The following is a 22,513-nucleotide window of genomic DNA, read 5'->3' as shown; positions in this document are numbered from 1 at the left end:
TTTCTGAATTTTTGTTTTGAGTTGGAGCTCGACTTTTGTTTTGAAATTTGTGAAGGTGGGAAAAACATCGGATTTTTGTCTGCGAAAATATATCCATGTGTAACGAGTGTGAGCATCGATAAAGCTAACATAATATTTGTACCCGTTTCGTGATTGAATAGGGGATGGGCCCCAAAGATCGGTGTGGATAATTTCGAGAGGCGAGGTGGTGATGGTGGATGCCCTGTTAAATGGTAATTTGTGTGACTTTCCTTGTTGACAGGCTGAGCATAGATTTAGAGATTTAGATAGAGACAAGTGACACGAAGAAATGATTTTATTTATTATTTTGACCGTGGGGTGGCCTAACCGTTGGTGCCAGTGAATTACATCATATTTGCTAGGAAATTGACTGAATGGAATAGTCTGTGAGGTAAAACACATGGGTACAGTTTGAGCCACATGGATACTAGGTGTCGAGGTCTGTGATTGATTGAGAGCTGTAAGAGGGGTTGCAGGTTGAGGGACAGTGAAGGTGGCATGGTGGTGATGGGGGCCCAACTTGAATCGATACAGTCCATGCTCAGGCACTCCGCGAAGAAGAACCTGCCGGGTCACCTGGTCCTTGATAAAACACACAAACGGGTGAAATTCGAAAAACACATGGTTATCTAAGGCAAATTGAGAAACGCTTATCAGATTTTTGGTAATCTTAGGGACATGTAGTAAGTTTTTTAGAATGAAATTTCTGGATTTGGGTTTAAGTGATGAGAGGGTAGAGTAGCCAGTGTGAGAGATTGAGAGTCCAGTACCATTGCCGACATTGACTTTGTTGTTGCCCTTGTACTCACTCCCAATGTTGAGATTCTGCAGGTCATTGGTGACGTGGTGAGTAGCTCCGGAGCCTGGATACCAGGCGTCATCACTTGGGGAAGTCTCGTTTGGGGAGAAGATCACGGCCAGGGCTGATGGGTTGTGGCACGCTGTGTTGTGGTCATTGGCGTTGCCTCCGGTGTTGTTGCCTGAGAAGGAGGACCCATCTGGTGGGGTGTAACCAGTGAATGCGCTGTTGTAGCGATTGAAGCACCGCGATGCCACGTGGCCCTGTTTGCCACAGATCTGGCACAGGAGACGGCTGTTGGAGCTTCTGCCGCGTCCACGACCACCACGACCCCCCCTGCTGGTGTATTGGTAGGTCTGAGGTGAGTAGTATTGGTGAGGGGAAGGCCGAGAGGGGTATTGCTGTCGGCGTTGGTTGTTGAACTGAGTGAGATTGATGCTTGGGAGGTTGGAGTCGTTGGTTGAGTTGGTGTTTCCTCTGTCCAGGCGTGCTTCAAAACTGAGGAGGAGAGAGCTCACGTCGTTCAGAGTGAATGGTTCTGATCGAGTGGTGACAGAGACCACAACAGGGTCATACTCACTGCCGAGACCGGCGAGAATGTGAAGGATCTGGTCTTCAACTGACAGCCTGTGTCCTGCAGAGAACAGGATGTCGATACACGCCTTCATTTTTGACAGGTATTCTCTCATTGTGAGATTTCCCTTTTTCATTTTCTGGATTTGGAGCTTGTGTTGAAGAATTTTTGCCTTAGACTGCCCTGCAAAAGCTTGTTCCAGGGTGCACCAGATCTGACAAGCATTATCCAAACCAACAGTAGAGATAAGAATTGGCTCACTTATAGATGCGAGTAGCCAGGAGGCCAGCAGCTGATCCTGGCGGAGCCATAGGTCATGAGCAGCATTTGGTTGGCCGTCGAGTTGAGCTGGTGGTGGTGGTCCAGTGGGGATGAGGATTTTTGTCAGGCCGTGACCTCGAACTGCAGTCAGCACTTGCTGGCGCCAGAGCAGGTAGTTGCTTTCAGTGAGTCTAATGGTGAGTATCTGGTTTCCTGGGTTAATCATGGGTTGAGGAATGGGTATGATAGGCTGTTGGTTTACTGGTTCAGGGAGGGCTTGGTTTGGTTCTGCCATTTTTGGTTTTAAGCTGATATTGGCTCTGATACCATATAGAGAAAATAGTAAACAAGATAATGACTTGAAATAGAAAAGAAATCAGCTTGGCTTTTCATTCATTAGTAAATGCTTTTATACACAAAGGTTTGTACAGATAAGGATGGGAATATTCGATATTGACAGCTAGAATATGCTGATGGTTTGCAGCTGGAAGTGTACGGGTAAAACCGTTGCCCAATCAACATCCATCTGCTAGTACGATGAACAGTGATTGGTCAGGGGATGCTGCAGGAGGATCGCCATATCAGCACTGTTGTGTTTGAGAGGAACGACCTATTATTTAGGTGATCTGTCGTTTGAGTTGACTGTCGTTTGCTTGTGAGGAGTCTTAACAATCCCAACTCCACCCAAATCATCTCTGCGGCAAACCCGCTTAACCACTCCACCCTAGCCGTAACGTTTTGGGCTTAAGCCGTGACATATTTCGTGGCCGACGCCCTTATTTCTTGTTGTGTTCGTGAAGTATATTGGTGTGCTCCGATGATTTGAAGTGGATTTACTCTCGCAGGGTTATTTCATCATGCGTAATTTGCGATGATTGAGCTGCCTATGCTAGTGCAATTTTTTACTCCAATGTAGTGGAATCTTAAAAGATTGAAGAATCTCGACCGTTGATTTGCGCATAAATACCAACCACTGCTTGGATAATGTTTGTAAAAAATTCAAAAAAAGAAAAGAAAAAAAAGATAATGTTTGTGCACAGCTTAAAGAAAAATGGAAGAATATAAAAATACGACAAATCATCTTCCGAGGGCCCTAAACTCACTCAAACAACCTTTATACAAAAATTTCAATAACTATATTGTCAATCCCTAAATGAAAAGATATAGGAGAAAAAATTGTCAAGTTCTATTCATTGACGACAACACCGTCGTTTGATTATATTATCATATGATAGTTTACTGATTATTTTTTGCCAAAGCTTACGAGGATGTCGCCGCCTTTCTCCGACCACATATACCGGCCACATATGTCAATGGTAGAGAAATCCCTCACTAATTATATATTTTGTATCAGCAACTGGTTATTTAAAAAATAATGATTTTATGGAAATTTATGTAGGTCTTTTACTTTCAATTTAAAGCTGGCTGCCAAAAATTATGAAAAAGAATAAATACAAATGACAAGCAATATATTTGGTAAATAGGGGCTATGCACTTCTAAAATGAACAACAATGAGTAAAAATTTTAAGAACGTTAAAGGACTAAATAAATTACTGAAAAATAATACAATACCAAAGGCCAGAGATTTGTTTTAGATTATAAGTGTTAAAATTATTATAAGTGTTAAAATTCATTTTTGTTGATTTGTATACTAAAAAGAGCTCTTACACATGGTGCATGAACATGAGAGATATTAGTTTTATGCAATTGTAAAAAATAAAATACAATTATTTAATTATATATTTTATATATATATACACATGCACACACTAAAGAACTCATTCTTTCCAATAAATATTCCGTCATATGACGACACACTAAGAGGAGAGAATATAAGCTTTTAACACTATGAATAATATTTGTGATATCATATCCTTCGTATCAGCTTCATGCGCTGATAGAAACTTATATATTAATTCAATTTAAACTCCCACTTATTCTTATTCTTAATATTTATTTTTATGTTTGAAAAAATGCACGGATCTTTTATTAGAGGTAAAACATCTATAGATTCACGAGAACAATATCTCACATATCACAAATTTAAGTTTCATCTTGTGCATACTAAATCATTTTAAAACGCTTATAATGAATAGATACAATCAACCACGATCCGTTGATATGAAGAAAATACTTCCTTAGAATGTATAAAAAACTTAATAAGCTCGAATTGAGATAGTGAACGACGAGTAATCCGTTTTGTAACGAACCAAGCAATACATAACAAAAATAAACCATTCCAAAACATAACAAAAATAAATCATTCCAAAACATACTACTACATTTTTGGGCTTTAGCAGCGGTACAAAACCTTTGTAGAAAGCTTCTACAATGATTTTGTACCATTGTAGAATCTCGAGAATTTAAAAATGTTTAAAAAATCAAATCTTAACAACATAAACTACCACACAGAGATCTACGACAACGAGAGTCCGATGATCGTAGCCGATGATGAGTGATGCCACACAACCGTCGCCAACAAGCGACGTAGCACCATCACTGACGGCCCACGTTCGACAACTGATGCAGGCGGGCCCCGCTGAACTTCCTCCACGGCCCTCAAACCTCCGTCTTCACGCTTTGCCATTGTCTCTAGTCTTCTTCGGAATATAGACTGCAGGCTAGCAAAAACTATGTTATTTCTTCTCCCCTAGAGGTGTAGGCACAAAGGCAAGCGACCGAGGCCAGTGCCTCCACAATTCCAGATCGGAGAGTTGGGTTAGGAGCCAGATTGAATTTATAATGGTACTTTTCCTAATGAGGAAGTATCCATGCACATTAAAAAGAAATAAAAATTAGCACTACCTAGTTGTTTTTAATTGGTCAATAAGTTGCTAATCTTATCATTGTTACTTTCCTAATTATTGGTTTATATTTTATTTTAACGGTCATTTTTCCGAACCCAAAATTCCACTTATTCTCTCCAAATAATCCAAAGAAAAAGGATATTGTAATTAAAAATAAATGTATAGCTTGAGATACATATTTCCCTACCTACAACCTTTATTTAGAGGCAACGATTTCATGAGACATGACGTACAAAACTAGACGCATATAATGATCAAACTCATAAAGCTTCTCATATATATAAGAATCGTAGCGTAAAAACAAGTGTTTTACCTTTTCCAGTACAATAAGATACATCTAACATGTACATATTTCTTATATCTCTGTCCCTTATTAGAAATTCAGACATATCTCACTCTCAATTTATTTATAAGATACAGAAACTAGGGGGTCAAAATCCAAAGAAAGCAAAACAAGCACGTACTAATTATTCAATATATAGCGAGCATATATAGCTACTATATCCATATGGCTTTGGCTTGAATGAGCAAATGGACGAGCTCGTTCTTGAGCTGGAGGTTGAAGATCTTGTCGGCGCCGCCGATAAACTTCTGGCCGATGAAAACCGCGGGGACGCAAGGCGAACAGCCGAGTCGGAGGAGCTCTCTTTCGATGTGAACGCCGATGGAAATCTCGTCGAGCTCGTACACCGTCGCGTTCGCACCGTAGTTCTTTATCAGAGCCTTCACCGAGAAGCACATTGACTCTGAGGTCTTGCTGAATATCACCACAGGTTTCTCTGCAATCAAACTCTTTATAATATCAGCCATTCTTCTTCTTTTGTATTGAATTGGTGACCTAGATACAGAAGTTTTTATATATTTATGTATGTGTGTATATATGATGGATGATATGTGGATATTTATCTCAGTTGATATCTGTGATGTTTTTGGTGTGAGGAAATCTTGTTGCATGCAATTGCCTTTTTATAGTAATCTAGTGGGACTAGTTAACATTTTTTCTTTCTTTCTTCAGAATTGGTGGGAATTTTAAATCTTAAACGCATATAGAATAATATTGGACACTTTTTGAATGAAGTTGGGACATATTGCGCGCTACTGTTAGATTGCAATATATTATTATCATAGCTGTATAATATATCATCTTGATATCAAAAGCTCATGGCTAAAATACAGCTCAATATTAGGGTTTTTTCTTTTCACTATTTGTATTTTAATGGTTTTCGATAAATTCTCATAAACCGATGGCCACAAAGAGAGAAAGTTACGTTTTATTGGAATATTCCCTGACTGCCCTTTCATGATTGCTTGATAGAGACCTCTTTTTGGCTCGATGCACTGGATATATACATATTATATCAATATATACATATTATATCAATATATATATATATATATATATATATATATATATATATATATATACACGGTGCAAAACTGCACGTTTGTATTGGACTACTTTTGCTAGGTCAAAAGTCCCTAAATAATAATTATGCTGTAATCTCCTTTTTCTAGTGTTGACTTTGAATTCAAACGAAGTTAATTACTTGGTGTAAACAGACAAAAATAATACAACAACAATTATTTTGAGAAAAAAACAAATAAGTTTCGAGCAAAGAGGTGTCGGGACTCGGATGAAATAGACAAAATTATCTTTAAATATAGAAAAATCGAGTTAAAGAAAAAGAGGAATAACGATTGAGGATCGTGAACGATATAGGTGAAGTCTTTGGTATGTGTATGTTAATTGTTCCCTTATTGCTTTTCTTCTTGCCTTTTATAGAGGTCGGGATTAATGAATTGATCAGACCCACGATCTAACAAATATTCGGTTACTATCCACGTTCGCATGGAGTGGGTGGTTATTGTGTTTTGAGTCTTTTTCGTGTTGAACGTTCGAGCACATGTTCCCAAGCGTTTATTTCGATTACGTGATCACTTTTGTTCACTAGTTTTTGACCTTCTAACTTCTCTTATTTCAAATTTCTATTCGAATGGGTTGACTCTTACCTTATAAGCTCTTTCGTTTGATGATCCTTAACTCTACTTTTGGATCTAAGTGTTGGATATAAGTCGTTCTCAGCACTTCTGAGCTTATGGCTCAGTTATGTGTAATAAAGGGAGTAACACTTGGAGAGAAATTTTAAGTACTAATCTATTTGAACTTGTGGTACTTTGTTTCAGTTCCGCTTTGTATTGCTTACTTTTAGTCTCCGTGTCTCCGTTTTTACTATCTTGTGTTTTATATATCATGGACGTTGATTTGTGTTGTTACATGTGTTGTTGGCTTGCATGTCTGTTTGGTAAGATGTCTTGCAACATGTTCTAAGATATGTTGAGACATTTTAGCCACTGTGTACAAAACTGTATATCTGACAAGTTTCCTGTTTCATTAGTATGATTCACAGATGACCTTCTACGTATATTTTCTTCGCGTGAATGGGTAAGGAAACCTTATTTTCAACTTTCAGAGGTGTTGACTACTATAAAAAGGAAAGATCATGCCCGTAGTAGTTTTGACGCATTCATTCACACAATTAGGGTTATTAGACGTGCACGATCGGCGGACCGAGAAACTACTTGTGTGGTGTAACTCTGTAGACGCTATTTCAGAATCATTGAGTGTTAGAGTGTTGTGTGTGGGTTTTATTATTACGTGATTGAGTTATCACGAGTGTTGACATTGAAAATTACCAAACACTTGAGAAAGTGTTTGAGATTAGAAGTGAAGGGATCTCAGATTCAGGGGGAGCCGAAGTTAAAATTCACGATAATAGTAGAAAAATCGCCTTGAGATGAAGATCGTTCATATAACATAATTGTGTATTATTAACTACTTTTCATATAGTGAATTTTCTTTCCACGGGGCAAAATGCCTCAAGAGTAAGTGACGTTTGCACCGAACTAAGTTGCCATTTGTTTGTGACAGTTTTTTTACTCATTGCTTTTATATTTTTCATCTATTACATCGGAATAGATTGTCGCAAATACTGACTCTAGCTACATTTTGTGCGACATCATATATATATATATATATATATATATATATATATTTGACTAAACATAATTTCAATTTAGATTATTAGCATTCTTTGATTTAAGTCTATGTTCCTTGGGATTCTTGGTACTCTAGTCATATAGTCCTTTGAAATGACATGATATATAGCATGAAATTTTATTTATGTAAAATCAGATTTATCTCGAATGTTTTTGATAAATCTATCTTTAATACACACGATGGTCGTCACAACACGCTATCCGGCTGAAAACAAATATCAACAAGCTAAAAAAAATTGCAATTTTTAACATAAGATCCAAAGTTATAACTTAAATCTTGAAATTTATGATACACAATAATATTCTTGAGTATACAAACATATGATGAAGTATACAAACAACTAAAAAAAAAACAACATCTCCATGAGTATTCTTGGACATTTGAAACGGAATAGACGAAACAACGGAAAATTCCATTCCAGATCATGGGCGAAAAAAATGGAACGGAATAGTTTTTTTTTTTTTTTTTAATTCCGTTTGTCCTCTCTGATTAATCTTAAACCGATTATTTTCTTTAATTTTTTAAAGTTTGATTCTGCTTCTGGAATGGAAGGATTTCGCATATACAGTTTTATGTCCGAAACGAGAGGGATCGAACATAATTTCCATCCGTCCATATGAGTTTATCCATGAGACAAACTTCAAGAAATCTTCCAAAAGACACGAAACATGTTAAAAATTTGGTACATAAAATTTGATAAAGCTCGTATGAGAATTTCATGGTTGATGTGAAACAATGAATTCAACTAATTTATTATAGAGAATAATATTTGTGGATGAAAAGACAGGTTTGGTGAAACAAAAAAACTAAAAAATTAGAGTGAGTTATATATTTTAGACGTAATTAGGCCAGTTATTGTTTAGGGTTATTATACATGTGGAAAAAAATCATCAATATAAAATGTCCCGTTATTGTTGTTGTCGTTTCTTCTTCTTCTTCTTCCCACTTCAATTTTTTTTCCCTTAACGGTAACTATATCGATAATTTATCATGATTGATGACTTATCATGGATATCGATATTTTATCATGGTATTTTGACGATATACCATGTATGAAAAATAGACCATCATATATGTCAAATGATCTCATTCTCAAAAGCTTCCATGCAAAATTTGTAATGAGTGATATTGGTCCAAATTATGAGTAATGTATTCTTTTTTAGATAAGGCCAATGGAGAAAAATATTTAATTAATTAATTAGAAATGTTGAGGCTAACTTAAAAATATATAAAATATTAGACTTTTTTTTAAAAATAACATCCCTTTACCCACTTAATATCGTGTGTCAAGTATTGAACTACTAAATATTATTTACTGGCATATACTAAAGCTGAGAAAGAAATTGCAAGTTGTCTATGAAAGAAAGTGTAGAGATTCGGATCCGGTTGAAGAAAATCTATAGCCTGCCCACTCCAAAGAAAAAGAATAAATAAACAATTAAAAAATACAACAGAACAAGAAGAAATGATAGAGAGATGCTTCGTCATACAATAAAAGCAATGATAATAAAATATAGAGAACATTTTAAAATTACAATGATAAAAGAAATGATAGAGAGATGCTTCCCTTCCTCATACTATAAAAGCAATAATAATTATCAAAAAATTTTGTTTAAAAAGATGTAAAAAATAACATATGGATCTCCATGTTAAAACTTTAATATAATTATCTAACAATTAATAATCTATTTTAGATCACTTTTGTAATTTTTTTTTTTTTTTTGATAAATAGATCACTTTTGTAATTGATTTCGCGAAGGTATGTGAATCAGTTTTTTTGTTTGGGTAATCGATTACGTTTTAAGGTTTTTCATTGTTACATGTGTTTGAGATGTTTTGGGAATGATGAAATGTGGTTGCTATGAAGTTAGCTATTTTTAGAATATGATTTATAATATTTATCACGCAAAATTGAAAATAAATTTGATACTGACAGTTAATAGTATTTATAGTACAGAGTACAGACACAGAGATGTTTTGGGAATGATGAAATGTGGTGCTATGAAGTTAGCTATTTTTAGAATATGATTTATAATATTTATCACGCAAAATTGAAAAATAAATTTGATACTGACAATTAATAGTATTTATAGTATAGACATATGATAATTAATAATATTTATCGTTCGCGAAATTTAGAAATAAATTAAACTAATTCTGGATTTGAGAATATGAAATCCATAAAATATGTTATTCGAAGTGAATGATGAATTATGAAAAAGGGAGTAACAATAAAACAACAAATAGTTGTCTAAAAATTGAGAAAATTATATTACAAACTTGATAAGCTCAGCCAAACACCACATAAAAGATTTGAACACAAAAGTTGTTAGAATTAATTATTGAGCACTTTGGTTTTAAATAGGATAGTTTAAGAATATAGTATAAGAATGGCTATTTTAATTTCATGATATTTGAATTTACATTTAACTCCCTTTTAAAAATAAGCTTAACACTTAAAAATCTCATAATTTAAATATGACTTGGTAAAACAATAAAACCAAATACACATGTAAGCATCATGATTTGTTGTAAAAGAAATTGTGAAACATGACAGAAGAATATATATATATATATATATATATATATATATATATATATATATATTGCAATATATTTATTAGTCTTTGAGTAATATAAGATGTCTTTTTAAGTAATCTAACCATTTTATATCTCTAAACTTAAAAAAAAAACAAAATTGATATTTTAAATTTGTTAAACAACTTGCCATATTCAAAATAAGAAATATTATTATTGCGTTAAATTGTTCACACTCAAATAACTGGTAAACTAATAAATAGAATATCTTTCTCATTTGTTACTAGAAAAATAGTCTAATATTATTATTTTGATATTAATATTCTGTTTTATTAAGTTTATTGTGAACATTTCTTTTATTATACATTGACAATTTTTTTTTTTTTTTTTTTAATAATTATTAGAATATATCGTCATTAGATTGAAATATATAATCATTTCATCAGATGTCGTTGGCTTGAGAAATCCTACTAATTGAATCATACATTCATTGAACACCTAAAGCTGAGCATTATAGATTGGGGTCACGCTTCTTTTATTTATTCTTTTAAGAATTTAATTATCAACGTGGGATATTTACATATTCTTTACATGGTGCTGCACGTTTGGGAATTTCATCAATCAGGTCAGCTATATAATCCACAATTTCTGACCATAACGTGACTAGTAACATTAAAGCTAAAAAATGGATTTAAGTTAATAATTAAAAAGTCATTCATATTACTCATAATTTTTTTTATACACGATATCACAAAGGCTCAACATTGGATTATAAATCACACCATAGTCTAAGAGTGAGCACGATTTAATGGTATACAATCAATCAATAAATCATATCAGATTAGTTTAAACAGTTTTAAAAAGATTGAGACCATACTAAATTGTTTAAGGAAACAAACTAACCCAAAGAATACAATTTAAGACGTCCGGTTTAGACCGGTATATATAAACTATTTTAATTTTAATTTTTTTTTTACAAAATTAATAGAAATTCAGCTATAAGATATTTGTTTTAAAAAATTCACATGAATATTCTATTGATTAAGATGTGAACCCCAAATTACTAGATTTTAATGACTTAAAATTAAGAAAAAAAATTTAAAATTAAGGACGCTCTAGCCAACTAGCTTTTTTTTTTATACTTAAAATTGTGAAAAAGCCAACGTGTTAGTAATATTTGGTAATTAGCCAATCTTTGATGCCATAAGATTAAACTGCCCTTATTTTTTCCCCTCATTCCTTGCTAAAAATAAATTAAATGAAAATAATTTATATATACCGCTAAATACTCTCTCTCTCTCTCTCTCTCTCTCTCTCTCTCTCTCTCTCTCTCTCTCTCTCTCTCTCTCTCTCTCTCTTCGTCACATTTTTACACTTGAAATTGTGAAATAGCCAAAGTGTTAGTAATATTTGGTAATTAGCTAATCTTTGATGCCATAAGATTAAATTGCCCTTATTTTTTCCCCTCATTCCGTGGTAAAAATAAATTAAATTAAAACAATTTATCTATACCTAAATACTCTCTCTCTCTCTCTCTCTCTCTCTCTCTCTCTCTCTCTCTCTCTCTCTCCCCGTCACATTTTTTAGCCATAGCTCTCCGTCACATTTTTAGCCATAGCGGATGTTAAAAACAACAACATCCCAGTTAGTATAGTTGGTAATAACTGTTAATAAGTTTATGGAACCAGGAAACCTATTAACAATTATTACCGACTATTACTGAAGCAAAAATCTATTAAATTATATTAATTGAATAATTAATAAGAGTAATAACGGTATAGATAATGTGCCACGTCAGCGTGTCGGTTATTTTTTAAATTTTGACTATAATAAAATTCTCACATTTGAAGTGGTCTAACATGGTGATAAAAATGTAAAATTAATCATTTTGCCTTTTTAACAAGGTAAAATTATTTACTGTAAAAAAGAGAAAATTTATTTTGACTTTGAGTAGCTCCGATGGTGAACATGCACAAAAAGGAAAATTGATCAACTATGAATAATAATAAAAAATAGATTATCATATCAATTCGGGGTTAAATAATTAGAGATCTTTAGACTGGTACTCCTGGATGAAATATGACACGTATCCATACTACAAAAATAAAAACAAATTTCGACGTAATTAAACCACTAAAAATTTGTGAATTGCTAAATAGCTAATTTTTCGTTTATTATAGGTAAATAGTCATTCAGATGATGTGTAATCATGTGTACAATTCAAACATTTTATACACAACTTTTTGTGTATTACGTAATTTGGCCATATTAATAGTAAAGAAAGCATGGCTATTTACTTATAATCAATGAAAGGTTAATTATAATTTGGTCATATTAATAAGCAAAACCATGGTTATTTAATTACAATAAACATAGCTATATAGTAATTTTATAATGTTTACAAGGCTATATATATCTACTAAACCCAAATAAAAATGAATTAAGTGAAATCATTAAGATAAAACACTGTATAAATACATACAAATATTTCCGATCGCTTTAATTTGCATTAGCGTATTATATATATTTTTATTTATCTTGGAAAGATATTGTTGGATCATCTGTGGCATAATTTTAAATTTGACAAAACAAAGTGTAACAGTTGTTCAAGTCAAAGTTTCAAAAAGTTGAACAAGCGAATTCAAGACATATGTATAGTTCAAGAAAAAGTGTATTTATGTATTTTTCCTCATGCGCGAAAAATAAATGAAGCACGATGTATAGTTCCGATTTTCACAGACATATAAGAACGAATTTCTTAGTGCATTCGACTTATTAGATTTCACGAGAGATTAGAAATCGTATCGTATGAAACCCACCTAGAATTGTTTTGATCAATTCACTTTTCTGTTCGGTTAATTCACGCAGCTATATTCTTGTGCTTGTCTCTCTATTCCGGAGATCATCATCGACAACGAGCTCAAGAAAACTTGCAACATGTGTACCGTCGTACAAAGTGTGTGAGAGCGTGTATTTGCATTGACGTGCTCGTCAATCTTCGGAAGAGGATTGAGGTGAATTAGAGAGGGAGTCTCGAATCGGAGGGCAGCTCAGTTCTACATTCATTGGAGAAGTCAAAGACGAATGTGTTTGTGAGAGAGTCATCAAAGTTAATATTCTTGTTCCTTTGATGATTGATATAGTTTATTGTTTTCACCCGGACGTATCAGTCCCCTTTAGTAGATGTTTTATCACCAAACATGATTACTAATTCCGTGTGTCCATTATTGCTTTATTTATTGTTTGATTGATTGTTTATTTAATTAACTATGCTAAAATAAATCAATTCAACAAGTAATTTCAACAACATACTTAAACAACCATCTAATATCAAATTAAGTAATTTCGGATATAATCCGTATACTATTTTAAGCAAAACTATATATAATATAACACATAAAATCTATATCTTCACCTCGCTAAATAAATTATCCTAACTTCGTCTCTCCTTTCTAAGATACCTTTAGCGATTTGATGATATGCAGGGAACAAAATGCAAAGCGTAGTCCCACGGCTACGACTACGAGTACTCTACTTCAACAAGTTATAAATATATAATTATATATGCGACAAAACCTTAAGAATTTATGTGTTTTTGACGTTTCAAAGGAATGTCAATTCTTTATAGAATAGGCATTATAATATATTTTCGACAAGTAGAGTTTAAGATTATAAATTGTTCAAGGTGCGGTTATTATCATGAATAGTTTCCCTCCTCTAAATGAGTATAATTCCTTCAAGTCTATGATGACATGATACTCGTGCATTGTGACAATTTGTTTGAAGACGCCTGTATTAAGAGGGTTGGTTTATGATTTTTTTTAAAATAGGATATTGCACGTGAAGTTTGGCTAATGACAATGCGTGGGGTATAAAAAAAAAAGTATTCCAAGAGGGAATAAAAAAGTAGAGCATACAATTTATTTCACTACTCAAGGCAAAATCTCTTTTCAGAATCTCATTTTCCCTCAAAAAAAAAAAAATGAGTAGTTCTTTTCTACTTTAGTGGAGAGCACGGGGTAAACTATTCCATATATGATATATTCTGTCTTTATGCTCGATCTGACATTTGGTGGTCCCAAGGCGTGTGCCACGTGTTTTTTTTTTCTTGTTTTGATGGCATATTGTCCTCAAATAGTTGCTTTAGCTGGAGCGCATTAATTTTAAACAAGCATCCATACATATATCCATATTCCATATCATATTGCCATATTGTTCGCCTCAAAATATTAATAATAAGCAAGTCTTCACACGAGAGAGATTTTTCTTCATTCTCTAAGAAAATTTTTATCACTTCTTATTTTCTAAGAATATCTTCCTGTTATTCATAGAGGTTTCAAAGATATTATTCTCAAGATAAGTAAAGCAAGTGGTAATTAAATCTATATGTTTGTTCTTCTATAGACTTCTATGTACACACAAATAAACGTATATATAACCACAACCATGAACTTCAAATCCAAGAAAGAAAAAAAAAACCTTGGCTTGTTTTGTTGATGCTATTGTTTTCGGGCGGTATATCACAGCATTTATTTAGGGAGAAAAAAGTTAACAATGTGAACACACACAAATACACTCAAGGATTTATTAAAAAAAAGAGAGTTTGTATGAAGACAGAGAAAGTTAAGTATATGAAAATGAAAAATAAAATTTAAAGGAAACTACTTGTTTGTATGTATTTATGTGTGTCTGATTGCATGTATGTATAAGGGAAACAATAGGCTAATTAAATACGAGCTAATAAGATAAGATTTATTAGTTTAGTAACCATCACTCTAAATAAAGAGATGAGTTCGACTCAACCGACAAATACAAAATATTAAAAAAAGGTAGTACGTACCTAAGAGTAGCTCAAAACGTCAAGTAATACACCATTTACTGTGTTTAGTGGATATCACAAATTGTAGTAAACTATATCCTAAAAAAAATAGCTCCAATCTATCTATGAGCACTAACTCATATCGAAATACTCGCATTCGAACTAGCTAAAAAATGAAGCATTTAAAAAAAACGAGCGAAAATGTGTGTGTATATGGATATATACATACGTGTGTGTGATCCACGTGACATGGATAAGCGAGATAGCAAAAATAATATTTGCCTCACATCGTGACAAAAACATTTCTCTAAAACCAAAATATAATTTGCCGAAATTATCTAAATTATTGAAGGTGACTATTTCATATCTAAACAAACTTGCTCACTTGAAAGACCACACTCACAAATCTTTTGGTGTTTCCTCTCATGTACTCTATGACGGAAAATAATGATAGAGAGGTCCTATATTTATACCCATGGGGGTTTAGTCATACGCGGTGAGGACACGGAGTTGCTAAAAGTAAAGCTATTCCTTTGAAGCTTCTACAAAGTTCAACTCCACTTATACTAAAGCGTCTCACGTGTGACTAGCCCAAACCTTGTTTGGGCCAAAGTTATACGTTGAACGATGACATGTACTAGACTTTAATTCTTATGATGACATGTACTAGACTTTAATTCTTCGTTATTTACTATAGGTTCGTGTTGGATCATCGGAACTTTATTCGATAAATGAACGTTACTTACTTTGAATACGTAATGAACTAAAATAGACTTCTTCAAAGTCATATCTGCTCTGTATTTGTACTTCATAGAAGAGAAATTAAGATAAGTGTTTGTAGTTTATAAGCACAAATATACATAATTCATTGCTAGTCGGGAAAAAAGGAAGAGGAAGAGGGAAGCTTAAAATTCTTAAGCTAAAAAGATCTTAAAGATCATCATAAAATAATAGCAATGCAGAATCCCAAGAACCCTTCTTGTTGACGATCCCTAAGCTAAAAAGTCCAAAGGATCGTCCTCGATGAACATAACATAAACAGGGAGTCTCAAGAATTAGTTTTCGCACACGACCCCTTAGCTAAAACTTCCCGAGGATCGTTCTCAAGAGACATCAACAACGAGTCTCGTGAATTCAATTCTCATTGATGATCCCAAAGCTAAAAACTCCCAAGACTCTTCGTCAAGAGAGAGCTACATACGTGGGGTATCCACTTCTCCATGACAATCCCAAGCTAAAAAGCCTAAGGTTCATCCAAAAGGAACAAAGACGAGGGAGTCCACATAATACATCCTCATTGAGGACCCCTAAGGTTAATTTTTGTTTTCAAAGAATCATTCTCAAGGGATGCCGAGATATCGTTTCAAGGATTGAATTCTCGCAAGCTATTCATGATGAGCTAAAATGACTCCAAATGGCGAGCAACTGAACACCTATACATGTAATAAATTTAGACCTAGTCCACTGGACACAACCTCCAAGGGAGAGATCGAATTTCTCAATCTAGATTTATGATTAACTATTGTAGGACAATTTCGTTGCGGTTCCAAGAACGTCAAAACTCGAAACTAATAAAAGATGTTGGATCCTCGAGAGATTTGTGGGTTGACTTAATAAAGCTCCTTGGGGTTGAATTAGATTATACACAATTATTAGGAAAATTAACTTCGCCTTAAACCCTTAGATAGTCTCTCTGCCTTGGAGATCTACATCGACAACTAGCTTTTGGTACTTGCAATTTTGTGATCACTATTTTGATCTGAATTTTTGAGTTCATGTGTTTGCATTAACGTGCTTGATAATCTTCGAGGGAAGATTGAGTGAAACATAGAGAAAGAGTCTCTAATATAAGGAGAGTTCGGATTTACATCCATTGGACGAGTTAAACAGATGTGTTGTCAAGGAGTCATCAAACTTAATATTCTTATTCTTTTGACTTATTGATATAGTTGATTGTTTTCACCCGTACGTATCAGTCCATCTGAATAGGTGGTTTATCGCCGAACAGGATTACCAATTCTCTTGTGTCATTTACTACTTTTACTTTGATTATTTGGTCATTTATCATCTTGATTAAAATTGCCTAAAACAATTAGTTGTTCAACAAGTTGTTCTATACACTAGTTAAACGATCATTTTAATCACGTTGAGTGATTTCTAAAGACATGATGCAGGCCAATAAAAAAACATGATATGGACTGGAGGCCCGAATGTTGTCTCCTCGTAGGAAAAATCGATTGTTGACGTATCTCAAATTTTAGAGATGACTACATTCGATTATTGTACGGTTTCCAAAGAAAATAGGATTTCTAAAGGTCCTCATGTGCATAATTTAACCAACGATGAGATGATCACTGAATGTGCCAACAATGAGTACAAACGGATCCACAATAATCGACTCCATGGAAAATTATTCTCATGAGCTTTTGACAATCCTATTAGTTTGGATCATTCTTAAGGGTATTCAGGCCAGATTGTTGTGTCCCAACAAATTCAGCTGAAATTCATTCTCCTCTAAACCAATAATAAGTTTATTTTTATAACTCGTGAGTAAAATATAGCTTTCCTTGACCATAAGCAAGACATTATAACTAATCATTCTTACAAGAAATTGCTACTTATCATCACAATGATGACACTAATACAAGTGAGTCCCACTTAACATAGTGAGACCCATCCAGATGAACAATAGTCTATTCTTGCAAGGTATTAGTACCTGCTATGAAATCGCCCAAAGTTGTGTGTAGTCATTTTTTTAGTGAAAATAACGATGTAGTATTGGTTGGGTATTTCTAATAAACAATACCAAGTTCTTTTATTAAATTTATACGTCTCTTATTTTTCCTTATATTCATGTCGGTAAATAAGCTTGTTAATTTTGTGTTACTACTATGCACCTTCTCTTTCTTTACGGGTGTTAATACTCTGGTCGATTGTCCATATTTTCTAATATCATGACATACACATCGTTTCAAAATATCATAAATTTTTTAAAGTAAGCGAATAAGTTTTATGCATGAACGATCAGAAAAAGGCTGTTTGTGGTTTGTTGGGGGTGTTGTTAGCTAAGTTATGTTAACTAGGCTTGATAATAATATAGTTGCGTGGTCCGGTTCGGGTTTATAATATCAGTTTTCAAACTGGACTGGAGTTTTTTAAATCTTTTAAATTTGTTAGACCGGGCAGAACTGTTTCAGCAAACTCAACCGAACTACCATTTTAAACCGGCACGGTTCCAATTGTACTAGTTTAAAATGAATTAGATATCTGTTTTTTTTATGTTTTTTTTTTTCCACAAATTGAATAAAAGAATAGCAAAAATATAAAATAAAAACAAACATATATTAATTAAGATGTCCAACTCAAATCAGCAGGTTCAAATAACTTAAAATTATATATAAAAAAAAAAGAATTAAAAACACTTCAAAAATATAAAACCATTCCGGCCCAGTCTAAACCGTGTCTCAAATTTTGAGACCGGATCGGATCGTTTTAGACGAAATTAAAAAAATTAGCTAGACCAGATTAAATAAAAAAAATTAATAAAAAAACTATTATAAACCGGACCGGTGATTTAACAAAAACCGGCAATCCAATCTGACTAAAGTTTTTTTTTTTTTTTTTCGCACGCCCTGGGTAATAACATAGATCATTAGGTTCAGGAACAGGTTTGCGTGGGAGTTCGAGAGCTGTAGAGGAGGTTGCAAGTGATTGTGTGGTAGCATTTTGTGGTTGCATGGCCAAGATTGGTGATGAAGAATGGTGACTATGATCACTCATTCACAACATCTGTAGACGTGTGAGTTACATGAGTAGTTAATCATTGTTCATCGCTATATATGATGACCACAGACTTTTTTCTACTGCGCAAACAGAACAACCCGCAGTTTAAAAGACCCAATACAGTTGAAGAAGTATATCCAAGCAACCAAGTGGAAATGTCAATATTTGGCGTCTTACAGCTATGTAGAGTATGAGTAACAAGAGACAATATTATATGTACATTCATACCAACCCATGCATGTTTCCGTACTAATAAATACGTACTACTAAAAACTCAAAAGAGAGGTAAAACTTAACAGACTACGTGCAATAATACTATCACTTGTTCTAAGCCATGCATTCGCTACAGCCAAAACCTCTTACTAGGCTCAACTTGCAAAAACACGATTGCGTGATACGTAAATCAACACACTCCTATGATAATCAAAGACCTTTCTGGTTGTGCCAAAAGAAGATAGCCCCGGCGGCGATGAGCATGGGAGCGAGCTTGTTCTGGAGGTGGAGGGTCATGATGACGTCAGCGCCGCCAACTAGCTTCTGTCCGATGAAGACGGCGGGGACAGCGCCGGAACCGCCGCGCCGGAGAAGGGTCTCGATGAGGAGACCGTTGGGGAGACGGTCGAGGTCGTAGACTGTAAGGTTAGCCCCGAAATCACGAAGCAGTGTTTTCACGGAGTGACACATCGGACACCCACTCTTCTCAAACATCACCAGTGGCCTTCCCTCCATCATCCCACCCAAATACTGCTACATATATATATATATACATATATATATATATACATATATATATATATATACATATATATATATATACATATATATATATATATATATATAAATCAGATATAATAATATATATTTTTTTCAATGGTTTGGGTAGTATGAATACTTACTACTTTGTTCTTGGCTGTTGGTTTGCTTTGTCCGGATTTGTTTTTCTATTTAAAGTGTGACCTAACTAGTTTTTTAGTATGTGTTTTATTATTAGGTTGTGTTTATCATGTGATTGATACTGTTGTGTAGACTTTGCACTTGTAGCTAGTGATTGGTTCAGTGTTAAGTACGTGTTGAAAAAGGAGAATTTGGGAGAATATTGTAAAGGGGATGATTTTATTCCATATGCATATGGTATAGTGTGTTTTTAGATGATATTATTTGTTGATATAGAATGATGGCACGACATCTTGGGTTAGCTTGAGAGTATCTTGATTAAGCCATATCATGAGCTTATGAGCTTGACAACATGATCGAGCACAGTACTGATTACATCGGTATATATATATATATATATATATATATATATATTAATACATTGATGTGATATATATTACAATGATATATATAAATATATAGCATATGCTGTTGGAGAGATTTTCTAGTCGTGGTAGATCGATGTGTTTAAGAACTGGTTTAGGTCAAACCTATTACGTGATGGTGTTTAAGAACTGATTTAATTTCTAGTCTTGATGAGCTGGTGGGCTGAAAAGATAAACAAACGTGAAATAAAGGGAGATAAATCTAAAGATTTGTTGATTTGTGCATGAACGCTAAATTATAGCTTCTAAAACTTATTGATATATTAGGCATCTAAAACCCCTTGATTCAAAAAATGCCGAATTTAGAGAGAACAAGAGAGAAAATTGTAAAAAAAAAAAAAATCTTCAACTTTAAAACATAGGAAGTATTAGACATAATTAATTTAATTTCTGACGTTATTATCCCAAGCTATCATAAATTCGAGACACTTTTGTCATGCATCAGTTCATTTACCTAAAAGAACCATAATTCTTTGCATAAATATAACTATTGTTATACCCATATTATAATATATAGTTATCATTCTAATAGGGTTGAAAATAAGTGAAATGACTATATATCTAAAAGAAAAATAAATGTTGGTTGTGAAATTTAATAAATGGTAGTCGATAACTATATTTTATGTTAACTTGTTAGAGGTGTGAAGCCTAATTGGTGCCGAGGTGAAGACTGAAGCCCATATTTCTGTTAACTTTAACGTTTTCCCTATAAATATCCTATGCGCCGATGTTCTTTTGAGAGCGCAAGAGAGTTGTAAATACATTTTTTCTTCTGATTTGGGTTTTAGTGAGAATTATTTGCAGCGACAAAGTAGACGTAGTTTTCGCATTGAAAGTGAACCAATATAAATACGTGTGTGTTAATTAATTTCGTTCCTTACAAATGATCTGTTTTCTGATTTTAGATTAGATTTGTGTTTCGAATCCTAACAGAACTTATATTAATCCTTCGTAAAATAAATTTTTCACTTTCTTATCTATCACAATGTATATTGTCTACTTTTTTCTTTAGTCTTGTCTCACATATTCCTAAAAACACATTAAAACTTCCCAAAGCCTCGGCTCCTTTTTTATGTCTGTTTAAAAGACGATTGTCATTAGGTCACTTTTTGATGGACGAGAATATATATAGTGATATGCCTGAATAATAAATTCCGTACCGAAACTTGAAGTCGATCCGGACTAACTGGCACATCCTAAAACAACGGAAAACTTTATCTGCTTGTATCTTCTTCTTTTTATATTTTTATTTTTTATTTCTTATTATCTGCTTGTATCTCTATGCATTATTCACAATCTTCGATGGAATATATACAAAATATTATCGCTATTTAAAGGATTTTCTGGCGCTAGTTGATAAAATCGGATATTACTTTATTTCCACCCATATCGAAATTATAGATTCCTTCTATCGATTGTTTACTTAAGACCCACAGAGAGACGAGATACTAAATTGATAAACGTTTCGTATTTATCAACTCGTATGACCGTACATATAACTTCCAATTTAAATAGATATTTCTAGATAACAAGATTGGACAACACAATTCACATTTAACCAACAGTTCAATTTATACCAATCTTTACAAATTTTATAAACATATAATTATTCACATAATGATACTATCCATCGTAGGTGTTAATAAGCTTTATTTTGTGGTTCGACTAAACGGTTCAAGATGTCGTTGTACTTGTTGGAGCATCTTTGCTTGATCCTTGAACATATATCACGAAATTAGGTTCGTTCTGAATTTTGTGGCGATTTATTTTCCTCTTGAATATTTATTTGTGTTTTGATATGTGAATCTTCTCTTTAACCCTAGAAAGTTCGCCCAATATGTTGACCTCTATAAAAAGATGATTTTATCCACTTAGAGATATTTTTAGAAATTCAGAGTGTGTGATCGATTATATTATGTGTGACGGTAGATAAGTTATTTTGATGCTTTTGTTTATGCCCATATCTATATCTTTTAGTACTACTTAATTGTGAGTGATAGAAATTGAGTTTTGTTATTGCAATTTATTCTTTTTACGAACCGGTGAAGCTAAGTTATAAAACAAAATGTGACTTTAGATTGTGAGTCATTGGTGGGTTGAGGTAAGTAATACTCCTCGTTATCCATTTTCTTTCTTAATCAATCTTCTACATAGTCGGGACACTCGCTGGAACAGTGATACATAACACTGATTATCAGGTTCTCGACCAAAAGTTTGTATTGTCACGGTGTTTGTCATTGAGAAGCGCTGACATGAAGAATTCGGACACCGCAGCTACACATATGTTACTCCTGAAATTCGCACATGTATCTAGCTGTGCCCAAGGTACCTAGCTGTGTCTGAAATACCGAGCTACCGAAGTATACCGAGTTATTGAAATAGTGAGAATAATATTAATCCACATGGGACTCGAGTAAACTTGGCTCTAGGGATATTGAAGCAAGGCAATATTAATCCACACGGACCCGTTCATAAGGAAGAACGAACCCTAACGAATAGAACTTCAAAGAAAAGAAAAATTAGTAGGTCAAAG

The 22,513-nt window shown here is 33.5% G+C and overlaps 2 pseudogenes; both read right to left on the bottom strand.

Moving 5' to 3' along the window:
• Positions 1-4,714: 4,714 nt before the first annotated feature.
• Positions 4,715-5,397, bottom strand: LOC149388883 (monothiol glutaredoxin-S1 pseudogene; annotated as a pseudogene).
• Positions 5,398-19,084: 13,687 nt separating this feature from the next.
• On the bottom strand, positions 19,085-19,390 carry LOC149388882 (monothiol glutaredoxin-S6 pseudogene; annotated as a pseudogene).
• Between the last annotated feature and the right edge of the window lie 3,123 nt (positions 19,391-22,513).

This window comes from Urtica dioica, chromosome 8 (genome assembly GCF_054948205.1).
Source record: "Urtica dioica subsp. dioica isolate 48M chromosome 8, U.dioica_male_clone48M_v1_H2, whole genome shotgun sequence".
NCBI lineage: Eukaryota > Viridiplantae > Streptophyta > Magnoliopsida > Rosales > Urticaceae > Urtica > Urtica dioica.
This window is presented reverse-complemented; position numbering and strand designations above follow the sequence as displayed.